The sequence below is a fragment of the Grampus griseus genome, assembly GCF_964374135.1.
Source record: "Grampus griseus genome assembly, chromosome: 1".
In the NCBI taxonomy this organism is placed as follows: Eukaryota; Metazoa; Chordata; class Mammalia; order Artiodactyla; family Delphinidae; genus Grampus; species Grampus griseus.
The window spans coordinates 86,185,226-86,197,628 of NC_139017.1; positions in this window are offsets into that span (position 1 = coordinate 86,185,226).

Here is a 12,403-nt window from a genome sequence, read left to right on the forward strand (position 1 = left end):
TCAATCAGCACCTAGATGCAGGTTGATTAGAACCTAGATCCTCAGGTAGCAGCTGGGAAAGTATGCATTTAACCTCCTCCAAGGGAGAAACTGGGAGATGACCATTTTGCCTGTTCTGTCTGTACTGATCCTTGATGTACAGCCACAGAGAAGGGGATGCCCCTACACCTGTTAAGAAAGTGTTTCTATATTTGTTACAGTCCTGTGGGACTCATGAATGCAAGCAACACTGGCTATAGAGCCAAGTGATCCAGTGACCCATACCTCATATGGGACCTGCAAATCCTGGGGCACTATATGTGTGTACAAGCTCCTTTCAGGAAGACACTGTCAACTTAATCTTGTTATTGGATCAGGGTGTACATAAGCTTTCTTGGCCTCTGGGGAAGATGGCAGCCAGTCCCTAGTGCCTGCTAAATTAGAAGTCTGACCTTCAGACAATAGTTTTTAAGTATGCAAATAAACCTCTTTCAGGGAAAGATTTGGAGATGTATGATTTTGCCTGCTCCCTTTGCACTAAGCCTTGGAGGATAGCCTGTTAAGAATTGTTTCTTTATATGCTGTATGAGACCTGTGGGACTTTTGAAGGAAGTCTCTTTGGTTATCAGAGCCACGCAATCTGGGGACATTCCCCTTTTGTGGAAGCTCTAAAAACTGGGTTGCACACATGTGTACAATCTCCTTCCAGTCAGATACTAATAATTTGGAATGGGCTGAAGGAGAAGGTGGAATGGGTGTCTGCCATCTTCCCTGGTCTTTGGGGAGAATTGCAGCCAGTCCCTAGTACCTGCAAAACTGGAAGGCTGGCCCTCAGATAGTAGATTTCAAAGTATTCTGATAAGCTTCTTTCAAGGAAATACTAGGAGATGCGTGATTTTACCTGCTTCATCTGTGCTGAACCCTGGAGGGAGAGGCATGGTGAGTTCTCATGTGCCCATTAGGAATTGCTTTTTTGTGTTTTCCATTGTATTGTGGGTCTCTTGGACACAAGCCCCACTGGGTTTCAGAGCTAGGTGTTTTGGGAACCTGTCCCTCTGATGGGAGTCCAAAAGTTGGGATCCAAACTTTTGTGGGGTCCAAACTCTTCACTCTTTGAGAAGAATCTGGGAGTTGGGTGTTCCCTCCCAACTGTATGGTACTGTGCTAAAGGTGGGGTTTATGGTGTAAGAGAGTGTCTCAGTCTTTCCTACCCATTTCAGAGTCAGTATTTTCTCATTAGTCTGTTGTGTAGAAATCACTCAGCTAGTTTCTGGATCTCTTTCAGAGGGAATTTCTATGTGTGTAACTGTACATTCATTGCATCCGTGGGAGGAGGGAAACTCAGGATCCTCCTATGTCAACATCTTGTTGACTCCCAATCTAGAATTTCTTTTAATGAGGTTTTCCTGGTGATAAATGCCTGTATTATTTTTGCCTCAAATTGTCTTTGCTTCACTTTTATTTTTTAGATTGCAAACTTTATTTTTTAAGAGTAGTTTTAGATTCACAGAAAATTTAGCAGAAAGTACAGAGTTTCCATATACTTCATGTCCCCATACATGCACATCCTCCCCCCACTGTTGGCATCCTTCTCCACAGTTGTACATTTGTTAAACTTGATGCACCTACATTGACAAATCATGATCATCCAAAGCCCATAATTTACATAAGTGTTCACTTTGGTGAACATTCTATGGGTTTTGGCAAATGTATAATGACATGTATCAACCATTATAGTATCGTACATAATGGTTTCACTGCCCTAAAAATACTATTTGCTCTGCCTATTCATCCTCCTTTCCCCCAACCCCTGGTGATCACTAATCATTTTTACTGTCTCCATAGATTTTCCTTCTCCAGAATGTCATATAGTTGGAATCATACAATATGTAGCTTTCAGATTGGCTTCTTTCACTTTGAATATGCATTTAAGATTCCTCCATGTCTTTTCATGACTTGATAGCTAATTTCTTTCTAGCACTGAATAATATTCTATTGCCTGGATGTACCACAGTGTGTTTATCCATTCACCTACTGAAGGACATCTTGCTTGCTTCCAAGCTTTTGCAATTATGAATAAAATTGCTATAAACCTGTGCACAGGTTTATTTGTGGGCATAAATTTCAACTCCATTAGCTAGGGTGTCTGAGTGACTTCAGTGAGAAGTGGCCCTCTCCCAATAATAAATATGTAACACAAGCAAGAAATAAATCTGTGTTGTTTTCTGCTACTGTAGAATTATCTAGTTTATTCTAAAGATGGTGCTCTTATTATCTGTTTAATGTCATTGCAGCATCTGTAATGATGTCCCCTTTTCCATTCCTGTTATTTGCCTTTTCTCTCTGGCTTCTCTCTCTCTCTCTCTCTCTCTCTCTCTCTCTCTCTCTCCCCCCCCACCCTCTCTTTCTCCTTTCTCCCCACCCCACCCGAAGTCTCACCACCAGAAGTTTGTCTTTTCAAAGAGCATACTTTGGACTTTGCTTATGCTTGTTTTTTATTTTTTAACTTCTGCTCCTTTGTTTAATTTTCTTCCTTCTGCTTTAAAAAAATGTTTACGTTTAATTATTTTGCTTCTCTTTTTCTAACTTCTTGAGATGTTAGCTCATTAATTCTCATCTTTTCTCTTTTTCTAATATATGCATTTAAGGCTGTAAATTCTCTCCAAATTGCAGTGCCTTCCCATAGATCATGATATACAGTATTAGTGTTATCATTCAGTTCAAAATATATTCTAATTTATATTTAAAAATTTATATGTAATTTATATTTCTTCTCTGTTCTATGGGTTTCTAGGAAGTGTACTTCTTAAATTCTAAATGAATGCAAGTGCTTTTTTGTCTTTCTTTAGTAGATTTCCAGTCTAAATGGATTATGAGCAAAGGACATATCCTATATATTTTCATTCCTCTGAAATTTTAGATATTTCTCTTATAAACAATATATAGTTTAACGTTAAAAAAATTCAGTATGATAATTTGTCCTTTGACTAGTTAATATCATTCATTTACATTCAATTTAATTACTTATAAATTAGAGTTTCTTTCTACCCTCTTATTTTGTCCTTTACATTTATCATATATGTTCACTCTTTTTTTTCTTGACTTTGCTTTAATTGACTAAATATTATTTTATCATTATTATATTCTCTTGGAAGTTTTAAAATGTTATTTCTCCTCTTATGGTGCCTACTCTAGAAATTATAACATGTACACTTTACTTTTCAAAGTCTGAATTTAAAAAATATTTATCTACCTCTTTGATATACAATGAACATTTTAACTCCATTTATCCTCTTCTTGACTTGTTGTTGTCTAGTGTTTTAAATCCATCTCTTTTTCCACCCCAACAATACATTATTATAATTATTTTATATAGAATCAATGGTCATTTACATTTACCCACATATTTACTACTATTTTTTTCTCCTTGATTCTATTTGTATTTCAGACCTTCCATCTAGGATCACTTTCTTTATGCCTGAAATTTATCCTTTATAATTTTCTTTAATGAGCATCTGCTGATGAAAAATTCTCTTGACTTATTTCTCTAAGAACATTCTTATTTCAAACTCAGCACTTTGAAGTCCACTGTCTTTGGAGAGATTTATTACTGATCAATGGTCAATCTGTCATTTCTTCAGAAATAATCTTTCTTTGGCTGCTGTCAAGATTTTTCTGTCTTTGGTTTTCTTCAGTTTTCATATGATAGTCATGACTGTGGATTTATTTTTACTTATCCTTGAAATTAAATGGACCTTTTCAATCTATACATTGGAGCCTTTCAGCAATTCTTAGATATATTCTCTTCAAATATTTCCTTTGGCTCATTTCTCTCTATTCCTTCCAGGACTAAAATCAAATGAACTCAAACTGTATTTTATGTATCTCTTGTCCTCTGTACATTTTCTATATTTATATATATCTATGCCGCATTCTCAATATATTTTTCTCTTCTATCTTCCTGGTCACATATTTTGTCGTTTGTTTGTATTCAATCTGTTACCACATACATCTGTTGAGGTTTTTAATTTCAGTTATTGCCTTTTTTCATTTCTAGATGTTATTTGGTTCTTTTTAAAGTCTGTGTTTTTTTATAGTTTCCTATTTCTGGTAGAAATTTTAACATTTGTGACTTACTTTTATAACATGGTAAACACAATTGATTTAAAACATGTGTCTGAAAAGTTCAACATCTGAACTCTGTCTCTGCTGACTCTGGTTTATGTTGGTTCTTGCTCATGTTATATTGTTGCTTTCTTTTTTGGCTCAGAAACTTTGATTACTTGCTAGCCATTGTCCTTGAAAAATTATTTTGGGACACTTCCTGAGGCATAAGATGGATTTTCCCTCCTCAATATAGGTTTTTGATTTACCTCTCTTAGGTCTCTGAGCATGTTTAGTTGGGACAACTTCAAACCAAATTTAAGTTCTGTGAGTCATTACTCCACCTAGACCTTGCTTACCTAGTGTGCAACAACATGGGAGACTTGTCTGCTGTTATAACCACACAAGTATGTTTCTTTTTGATTTTCCTGTTCTTTTTCCTTTCCTACTTGGTTCAAAACCACAGCAGTCCATTCCACAAATAATCAGAGTTTGAAGGAAATATAGTGGGTCAACCTCTCTTTTGTTATGACTGAGGGTGTGGTTCAATATAAAGGTCTCCCACAAGACTTTTTCCCCACACCCAAAATATCAAAATGCAAGTACTTGTAGCATTAGTTCATACCTTTGGACATAGGCAACTTTGGTGTTCTAATATTATACTTCTGTTTGCCCATTACTAGAACCACAAATTCTATGGCTGTTTTAAAATTCTTTATTTTTACTGGGCGTCATCATGCTATGTCTAGGCATGAGTTTCTATTTTCCCTCATGAAAATAATTCATTGGACTTCTTATTTATTAATTGTATTTTCATCATTTCTGGAATACTCTCAGCTGTTATCACTTCAGGTATTGTGTCTACCATGCTTTGTATCTCCTCTCTCTGGAACTCCAGTTACATTTACGTTAGACTCTCTAATTCAGTCCTCATCATTTCTTAACTTCACTTTAATATTTTTCACTCTTTCTGTGTGATACTGTGTTCATTTGCTAGAGTTGCTGGAACAAATTACCGTAAATTTGGTGCCTTCAAACCACAGAAATTTATTCTCTCATGGTTCTGAAGGGTTGAAGTCCAAAATCAAGGTGTCTTCAGGGTTTGCTCCTTCTGGATGCTCTGGGGAAGAATCTGTTCCATGTCACTCTCTTACTTCTTGTGGTTGTTGGCAATTCTTGGTGTTCCTTGGCTTGTAGACCCATCACTCCATTCCCTGCCTCTGATTTTACATGATCTTTCCTTATGGGTCTTCTCATCTGTATCTGTGTTTCAAATCTTCCTCTCCTTTCTCTTATAGAGACAACAGACATTGGATTTAGAGCCCACCCTAAATTTAGGATGAACTCATCTCAAGATTATTAACAATCACATCTGCAAAAACCCTATTTCTCAATAAGGTCATATTCATAGGTGCCAAGGATTTTCTTTAAGATTTATTTATTCATTAATTTATTTATTTTTGGCTGTGTTGGGTCTTAGTTGCAGTGCACGGGATCTTCACTGAGGCATGCAGGATCTTTCATTGCAGCACATTGGCTTCTCTCTAGTTGTGGCATGTGGGTTTTCTCTTCTCTAGTTGTGGTGCACAGGCTCCAGGGTGCGTGGACTCTGTAGTGGTGCACGGGTTCCAGAGCATGTGGGCTCTGTAGTTTGTGGCACGCAGGCTCTCTAGTTGAGGTGTGCAAGCTCAGAGGTCGTGGCACGTGGGCTTAGTTGCCTCATGGAATGTGCGATCTTAGTTCCCTGACCAGGGATTGAACCCATGTCCCCTGCATTTTAAGGCAGATTCTTTACCACTGAACCACCAGGGAAGTCCCAGTACCAAGGATTTGAACATATCTTTTTTGGGGACACAATTTAACACACTGCAGCTACATTCTGATTAATCTACTTGTATAAATCTTCCTGTTTATTAATCTATCTTTAGTTGAATCAAATTTGCTGTTCAATGTATTCATTTATGTTTTAAAATTTTCAATTATTAAATTTTCATTATTCAAAATGCTTAGTCTTTTAGATTCTTCTCTGCACATTTTGAAAACCAGTCCTTAATTTTTGTAAATATATAATAACATGACTATCTATATTTTGTGTCAAGTTACTGCAATATCTGGAGTTTCATGCATCCTTTCCTATTTTGTTGTTTCTCTTGGTTAAGAGTGCCTTGTTTTCTCATGTGTTTAGTGAATTTTGTCTGAGTAGTTCAATTTCATTGAAAATTTGCTTTTAAAAATTCATGGAGACCTGGTATTATGTGGGTTCCTTCAGAAAGTGTGTGCATTTTGTTTCTGCCAGAGCTAAGGATAACATTTTATTTGGAGCTACATTAAATTTTTAGTTTGAGAGTTTAAGAATGATTCAGACACTATAAATTTGCACCTTAAGTGCAAATTTAATCTCACACCTTAAGCCAGATTATGAATTCAGTGTTTTAGGACTGTTGCTTTCCTCTGCTAAACTGCCAAGTTTCAGACAGATTTTCATGTAATCTTTGGTGAAAGTGAGCAGTATTTCTAGTTCTCTCTTACATTAAGGTGAAACCCTTTGGGGTCTTTGACTTAAATGGGGAAAGATCTCTTCTTATACTCTCCATTTTGAGCAGATCACAAAATTTTCCTCCTGTACTCCATGTGCCATGAGACTATGAAAACTGATACCCAAGTTCACCTAGTTTAGCAAAGGCCCTCAAATTCCTTTTACCTACCTGGTTCACACCATCACTATATCCCTGGATTGAGAATTTCTTACTTTCTTTGCTGCTCAAAAGTGCTTTTTTTTTTTTTTTAATATGGAATGCTTCACAAATTTGTGTATTATCCTTGTGCAGGGGCCATGCTAATCTTCTCTGTATCATTCCAATTTTAGCATGTGTGCTGCCAAAGCAAGCATTCAACAGTGCTCTTAATAAAACATTTTAAAGTTTTTATCTAGCAGCTTAGTTATTTAAAATAAGAAGTTTAGTCTAGTAATATTGTCTGTTGTCTTATCAGAAACAGAAATCCTCTTTTTCGTTTTAATCAATTTGGATGATTTCTATTATTTTAGAAAATTATCTCCACCACATACATTTAAAAAATTGATTGGCCTAATTTTTTTTTTTACTATATTCTCTCAAGGGCTGTAAAATTTTAACTATATCTTTGGTTATGGCCCAATTTTTATTTATAGTTAATTTTTACATTTCCCCTCTCTTTTTCTAATGTGATCAGGCCAATATAATTAATATAGACAAATAGTTGATTAAAAAATGTGATAAGAACTATGGAATTTCTATGAGTGTGTTGTGGAGGTAAACACAAGAGACATTTTGTCAAGACTAAATAGGAATATGTATGTAAAGTTCTTAGCACACTGTCTCATACTTGATAAAACCTCAATAGATATTGATGCTGAAAGCTCAGCCTCTGTGCACCAATGCCAAATCGAATCTTGGAGACAGAGTTTTGGTTGAAGTAGAAAAGAATAGCTTTATTGCTTTGCCAGGCAAAGGTGGACACAATGAGCTCCTGCCCCAACAACTATGTGTCCCAACAGGGAAGGATTTGATGAGGAGTTTTATAGCAATGGTTCAAGGGTGAGGTTGCTGATAAGATTAGTGTGTGTGCAGGGCCTCTACTCCTCTAATCTGATCTCAGGTAATCTTCTTGATGAGTTTCTCTGGTTCCTTTAATGTAGCCTCAGGAGGCCTTTCTCTGGTATGAAGAATAATGACATGTTAAAGAGCTTAAAGACATTGTTATGTGCATCCCTTGAGGTGGAACCAGGACCATGCCTTAAGGCTGCACTATTGTTTCCTGGCTGCCCCTCCCTTTTCTTTGCATCCCTTCCTTTCCCAGGTTAGCAACTGTTGGAATCTGCCCTTTGGAACTCAGGGAAGGTCATGGAGACAGAGTCAAGAAACAGGAGACAGAAAGGATTTTGTGCCCAGGAGCCCCTCAGGGGTTCTGCTCAATTTCAATATTAAACTTTACAGTATTAAGGAAAGCTTTCTTAGAGAAAGCAGAGGGTAAGAATTGTCCAGACAAAGGGTATCAGTGGATGAGTGGGAAAAGTTTAGTACTGATAAAACTTAGAGCAACTAAATAAATTTTAACATAATTAAAGCATAGAATAAAAGAGTGGCAATGGCAGGGGTTGAGGTTGAAGACCTAAGAGTAAAGCATATCATGTAGAGCCTGGTAGGCATAATAAGGAATCTGGACTTTATTCTAAGAGAAACATAGTTATTGAAGGGTTTCAAGCAGGAAAGTCTCCTGATTTTTTTTAAAGTAATTTTTTAAATTGTGGTAAAAGTCACATAATATAAAACACATGATTTTAACCATATTTAACTGTACAGTTCAGTGGCACTAAGTACATTCACATTGTTGTGCAAATCTCACCATCATTCATCTCCAGAATTTTTCAACTTCCTAAACTGAAATTTTGTCCTCATTAAACACTAAATCCCCATTCCCCCTCCCCAACCCACCCCTCACCCCTTGGTCCCTGGCATCTTTCAATGTACATTCTGACTCATGAATTTGACTATTATAGGTACCTCGTATAAGTGGAATCAAACAGTATTTGTCTACACCTAGTGTATATTAGAATGTATTTTTAAGGTTACCTTAAAATATGTCTAACAAACATATTGTGTCTTCTTTTTCTTTTCCCCTGTGCTATACGGGAGGTTCTCATTAGTTATCTATTTTATACATAGTAGTGTATATATATCAATCCCAATCTCCAAATTTATCCCACCCCCCCACCCTTTCCTCCCTTGGTGTCCATAAGTTTGTTCTTTATGTCTCTGTCTCTACTTCTGCTTTGCAAATAGGTTCATCTTTACTATTTTTCTAAATTCCACATATATGTGTTAATACGATATTTGTTTTTCTCTTGCTGACTTACTTCACCCTGTATGACAGTATCTAGGTCCATCCATGTCTCTGCATATGGCACAATTTTATTCCTTTTTATGGCTGAATAATATTCCATTGTATATATGTACCACAACTTCTTTATCCATTCCACTGTTGATGGATATTTAGGTTGCTTCCATGTCCTGGCAATTGTAAATAGAGCTGCAATGAATATTGGGGTGCATGCATCTTTTGGAATTATGGTTTTCTCTGGGTATATACCCAGTAGTGAGATTGCTGGGTCATATGGAAGTTCTATTTTTAGATTTTTAAGGAACCTCCATACTGTTCTCCATAGTGGCTGTATCAGTTTGCATTCGCACCAACAGTGTAAGAGGCTTCCCTTTCTCCACACCCTCTCCAGCACTTATTGTTTGTAGAATTTTTGATGATGGCCATTTTGACCGGTGTGAGGTGATACTTCATTGTAGTTGTGATTTGCATTTCTCTAATAATTAGTGATGTTGAGAATCTTTTCATGTGCCTCTTGGCCATCTGTATGTCTTCTTTGGAGAAATGTCTATTTAGCACTTCCACCCATTTTTTGATTGGGTTGTTTGTTTATTTGATATTGAGCTGCACGTGTTATTTGTATATTTTGGACATTAATCCCTTCTCAGCTGCTTCATTTGCGTATACTTTCTCCCATTCTGAGGGTTGTTTTTTCATCTCATTTATGGTTTCCTTTGCTGTGCAAAAGATTTTAAGTTTCATTTCATCCCATTTGTTTATTATTGTTTTTATTTTCATTACTCTAGGAGGTGGTCAAAAAGATCTTGTAATTTATGTCAAAGAATGTTCTGCCTATGTTTTCCTCTAAGAGTTCTGTAGTGTCTGGTCTTACCTTTATGTCTTTAATCCATTTTGTGTTTATTTTTGTGTATGGTGTTAGAGAGTGTCCTAATTTCATTCTTTTACATGTAGCTGTCCAGTTTTCCCAGCACCACTTATTGAAGAGGCTGTCTTTTCTCCACTGTATATTCCTGCCTCCTTTATCAAAGATAAGGTGACCATATGTGTGTTGGTTTCTCTCTGGGCTTTCTATCCTGTTCCATTGATCTATATTTCTGTTTTTGTGCCAGTACCCTACTGTCTTGATTACTGTAGCTTTGTAGTATTGTCTTAAGTCAAGGAGTCTGATTCCTTCACCTCCATGTTTGTTTGTTTGTTTTGTTCTGTTTTGTGTTTTTCTCAAGATTGCTTTGGCTATTTGGGGTCTTTTTTGTTTCAATACAAATTGTAAAATTTTTTGTTCTGGTTCTGTGAAAAATACCATTGGTAATTTGATAGGGATTGCATTGAATCTGTAGACTGCTTTGGGTAATATAATCATTTTGACAAACTTGTTTCTTCCAATCTAAGAACATCGTATATCTCTCCATCTGTTTGTGTCATTTTTGATTTCTTTTAGCAGTATCTTATAGTTTTCTGCATACAGGTCTTTTGCCTCCTTAGGTAATTTTATTCCTAGCTATTTTACTCTTTTTGTTGCAATGGTAAATGGGATTGTTTCCTTAATTTATATTTCTGCTAATTCATTGCTAGTGTATAGGAATGCAAGAGATTTCTGTGCATTAATTTTGTATCCTGCAACTTTACCAAATTCATTGACTAACATCAGTAGTTTTCTGGTGGCATCGTTAGGATTTTCTATGTATAGTATCATGTCATCTGCAAACAGTGACATTTTACTTCTTTTCCAATTTGTATTCCTTTTATTTCTTTTTCTTCTCTGTTTGCCATGGTTAGGATTTCCAAAACTATGTTGAATAATAGTGTCAAGAGTGGACATCCTTGTCTTGTTCCTGATCTTAGAGGAAATGCTTTCAATTTTTCACCATTGAGAATGATGTTTGCTGTGGGTTTGTCGTATATGGCCTTTATTATGTTGAGGTAGGTTCCCACCATGCCCACTTTCTGGTGAGTTTTTATCATAAATGGGTGTTGAGTTTTTTCAAAAGTTTTTCTGCATCTATTGAGATTATCATATGGTTTTTATCCTTCAATTTGTTAATATGGTGTATACGTTGTTTGATTTGCATATGGTGAAGAATCCTTGCATTCCTGGGATAAACCCTACTTGATCATGGTGTATGATCCTTTTAATGTGCTGCCTGATTCTGTTTGCTAGTATTTTGTTGAGGATTTTTGCATCTATATTCATCAGTGATATTGGTCTGTAATTTTCTTTTTTCATAGTATCTTTGTCTGGTTTTGGTATCAGGGTGATGGTGGCCTCGTAGAATGAATTTGGGAGTGTTCCTCCCTCTGCTATATTTTGGAAGAGTTTGAGAAGGATAGGTGCTAGGTCTTCTCTAAATGTTTGATAGAATTCTCCTGTGAAGCCATCTGTTCCTGGGCTTTTGTTTGTTGGAAGATTTTTAATCACAGTCTCAATTTCAGTGCTTGTGATTGGTCTGTTTATATTTTCTATTTCTTCCTGGTTCAGTCTTGGAAGTTTGTGTTTTTCTGTGAATTTTTCCATTTCTTCCAGGTTGTCCATTTTATTGGCATATAGTTGCATGTAGTAGTCTCTCATGATCCTTTGTATTTCTGCAGTGTCAATTGTTACTTCTTTTTCATTTCTAATTCTATTTTTCTGAGTCTTCTCCCTTTTTTTTCTTGATGACTCTTGTTAAAGGTTTATAAATTTTGTTTATTTTCTCAAAGAACCAGCTTTTAGTTTCATTGATCTTTGCTACTGCTTCCTTTGTTTCTATTTCATTTATTTCTCCCCTAATTTTTATGATTTCTTTCCTTCTACTAACTTTGGGTTTTGTTTGTTCTTCTTTCTCTAGTTCCTTTAGGTGTAAGGTTAGATTGTTTATTTGAGATTTTTTTCATATCTTGAGGTAGGATTGTATTGCTATAGACTTCCCTCTTAGGACTGCTTTTGCTGCATCCCAGAGGTTTTGGATGGTTGTGTTTTGTTTGTCATTTGTCTCTAGGTATTTTTTGGTTTCCTCTTTGATTTCTTCAGTGATCTCTTGGTTATTTAGTAATGTATTGTTTAGCCTCCAAGTGTTTGTGTTTTTTAAGCGTTTTTTCCCCCCTGTAATTGATTTCTAATCTCATAGCATTGTGGTCAGTAAAGATGCTTGATAAGATTTCAATTTCCTTAAATTTACCGAGGCTGGATTTGTGACCCAAGGTGTGATCTATCCTGGAGAATGGTCTGTGTGCACTTGAGAAGAAAGTGTAATCTGCTGTTTTTGGATGGAATGGCCTATAAATATCAATTAAATCTATCTGGTCTATTGTGTCATTTAAAGCTTGTGTTTCCTTATTCATATTCTGTTCAGATGATCTGTCCATTGGTGTAAGTGAGGTGTTAAAGTCCCCCACTATTATTGTGTTACTGTCAATCTCCTCTTTTATAGCTGTTAGCAGTTGCCTTATGTATTGAGGTGCTCCT